Below are 3,636 nucleotides of genomic sequence, written 5' to 3' on the forward strand. Positions count from 1 at the left end.
GATAAAATATTCGGTAGATGTTTGTTAAATCTAGTTGATCTATGCAGGTGTTTAGACCTTCGGTTTCTCTGTTGAGTTTTTGCCCAGTTGATCTATCTAGTGTGGATAGTGCTGTTTTAAAGTCCCCAATAATTAATGTCTTTGGATCTATGTGGGATTTGAGAGAAAGTAGTGTTTCTTGGATAAATTTGGGTGCTCCTTTTTCTGGTGAATAGATATTTAGAATTGTAACATCCTCCTGAAGGAGAGATCCCTTAATTACTATGTAGTAACCTGTTTATCTCATCTCACAAATTTTAATTTGAAGTCTATTTTATCTGATATTAGATCGCAACTCCTGCCTGTTTAGGGGGCCGTTTGCTTTGTAGATTTTGTTCCAACCTTTAACATTGAAAATGTGTTTTTATGGGCAAGATGTGACTACTGAAGGCAGCAGATAGAAGGATGTTGCTTTTTAATCCAACTAGACAGTCTATGCCACTTAATTGGAGAATTAAGTCCATTAATATTGACAGATAGGACGGAGATGTACTTGGGAGTTCCTGCCATTAATCCACCTTCTTGGGGGCTGCACCTACTGGGTTCTTCCTATAGTTCTTGGATTCTCTGTTTGGGTGCAGTTTCTTGGCCTTTATTGTGGTCTTGTTGGTTTTCTATGTGTAGGACATCTTTAAGAATCTTTTGTAAAACTGGCTTGGTGGAGATATATTGTTTCAATTTTTCTTTGCTATGGAAGGTTTTTATTTGGCCTTCAGTTATGAAGGAGAGTTTAGCTGGGTACAGTATTCTTGGTTGATAGTTGTTTGTCTTTAAGGCATGGCATACATCATTCCAGGCTCTTCTTGCTTTGATTGTCTCTGCTGAGAAATCTGAGGTGATTCTAATTGGTTTCCCTTTATAGGTGATTGATCTTTTCTCCTTGACAGCTTTAAGGATCTTTTCCTTGGTCTGAATTGATCCTGTATGGATTATAATGTGAAAGTTGAATGTCCTATTCTGGTGTGCTCTATTTGGAGTTCTAAAAGCTTCTTGTATCTGAATAGGCCTATCTTTTTCATGTTTGGGAAGTTGTTTGCTAGGATCCTGTTAAACAAATTTCCTAGATCATTAACATCTGTTTATAGGTGTTCCTCTACACCCATTATCCTCAGATTAGGCCTTCTGATGGTGTCTTCCAAGTGTTGAATAGATCTATCATATTTCTTGGACTTTTCTTGGATGGTTGTTTGTTATTTCTCTATAATATCTAGGCTTTCTTCAATCCCTGAGATTCGATATTCTGCATGGTCTAACTTGCTGTCAAGACTTTCTACTTTGTTTTTTATTTCTTTTCCTTCTAATTGGTCAGCTTTGATGGCTTCAAATTCTTTGTTGAAGTTTTGTTTTAGATCTTGTATGAACTTCTTTACTTCCTTAATTTGGTGTTCATCATTTATTCTCAAATCACTTATTTGATTTGTTATGGTTTCCTTAGAGTCCTATTCCTTCTGTTGGGTTCCATTCTGCATTCTCTTTGTGATCTCCCTGACTAGCTTCAGCTATTTGTTAATGGATTCCATGAATGCCTTTAGTGTTCTTTGTGTATTCTCATATTGCTCTCTCAATTCCTGTATTACTCCTTGCTTAGCTTCCTCACGTTCACGCCATTCCTGTAATTCTCTTTGAGTGGTCTCAGCCTGTTCATGCCATTCCTGCCTTTCTCATTGAGTGTTCTCACACTGCTCATGCAATTCCTGTGTCAGTTTTTGAGTATCTTCCTCACGCTCATGATCTCTCTCTCCCTATCACGCTCATACAGATTCCTTTGTAGGTTTTCAATCTTTTACTGTACTAACCTTTGGTTTGCCTCCTCTTTCTCCCTATCACCCTCATACAGAGTCCTTTGTATGTGTTAAATCTTTTCATTTACCATGTTTGCCAGCAGTGTTTGTAGAGCTATTTGGGAACTCTCCTCTGGATTATTCATGATCTGTTCTGTCCCCTGATTATCATGAGTGGGAGTTGAGATACCCAGATTTGCAATTTTTCTTGTGTTTTCCTGGCTTACTCTGCCCATTTGGGATGAAAGTAACACCCTTTTTGTGGTAGAACACTATCTTAAGGCAAGCATCAACCAAAGTCTGTAGTTGCACAGTCAAAAGTTTGCACATATAATCTAGTTCAACAGATATATCTATTCAGCATCAAACAACTATATATTAATGGGCTATGAACCACAAAAAAGAATTTGGCTAACCAAAAATTATTAGGTTTAGGGAGAGATGTGGGTAAAAATAGGAATAGAGAGATGTGGGATGGCACAGGGAGAGTTAACTTAACAAGTCCTAATCTCAAAGTGGGAAAGAGGTTGGATAGGATAAAAGTAGAGAGAGAGAAAAAAAAAGAAGAAAGAGACAGAGGAAAAAAAGAGACAAGAAAAAATAGAAAAGCAAAAATTAAAAAATAAAAAGTGTAATGCTTAAAAATTATGCAGATATGAAAACGAAATATTCAGAGAAGAACGTGGATATAATGAGAGAAGGGGAGGGCTATAAAGGAGACGTGAAAAACTTAAAAATAAAAATACTTAAAATATTATATAGGTATAAAGAGGTAGTGCTTCTATTAAGGAATTTAAGTCTGAGAGGTTTTGAATTGAGTAATAAATTTCTGGATTAAGTATGTACACAATGGGGATTAAGGTCTAATAATTGACTACGGGTATATCTGAGGATGTGCAGAACAGTAATTAAGTCACACAAAGAAGAATGAAAGAGAAGAAAAGTTGAAAAGAATGAGAAAGAAAAAAGATCAGAAAGGGCCCAGGCCCAGAGTTCATGCCCCACGACTGGACCCAAAAAAATAAAAAAAAAATAAAGAAAAAAGATCAGAAGTTCAGTAGAGTTAAACAAAAAACAAAAAAATAATTTTTTTAAAAGAAAGAAAAATGCACACACACATATACCCCTAAAATAAAAATTATAAGAGGAAGAAAAAAAGTTAGTAGAAAACAATTTTTTTAAAAAGGTAAAAATTAAAAATTAAGAAAAGTTTTAGAAAAATTTTTTTATAAAAGGTACAAAAAAAAGAAAAAAGTTCTTTGATTTTTTTGGGAGGGGTGGGAAGATCCTGTATCTCCCTTGTGTCCACAACCAGTCTCTTGGTGGAGTCCCTGGTCTGCTTCTGGTGTTTGGTTTTCCTGTGGCTTGGTTGGTTTCTTAACTCAGTTCGTTTGAGCAGGCAGAAAAATGCTCTGCTTTACCCAGCATTTTGTGATCCTCCTCCCAGGCTAGTTCAATGGGAGGGAGATCTGCTTTGAGTATCACAAAAGAGGGAGATGGCTGCTTCCTCAAGTTTGGAGATGCTGTGATGAGGCTAGGTTCTGGGTAGAATTGAGGCCTTTCAGCAAACAGTAGCTTTTCCCTGAGGGGCTATCTTCTGAGACAATCACAGAGCCCAGCCTGGAGCCATTCTCAGGGTTTATGTTTACTGAATTTCAATTGATTGTCGAGGATGCTAAAGGGAGTAACAGCCTCTGGCTCTGTTTACCCAGTGAAGAAAGCCACTCCTGGGGCTGGCAGCCAGAGCTGGGTGACTTTTCCCTGGGTGGAGCTGAGTCTGGCAGGTGAGGTTAGGTTCTTGTGACCTGCTGAATGT

The sequence above is a fragment of the Dipodomys ordii genome, unplaced genomic scaffold (assembly GCF_000151885.1).
Source record: "Dipodomys ordii isolate 6190 unplaced genomic scaffold, Dord_2.0 Scaffold232, whole genome shotgun sequence".
NCBI lineage: Eukaryota > Metazoa > Chordata > Mammalia > Rodentia > Heteromyidae > Dipodomys > Dipodomys ordii.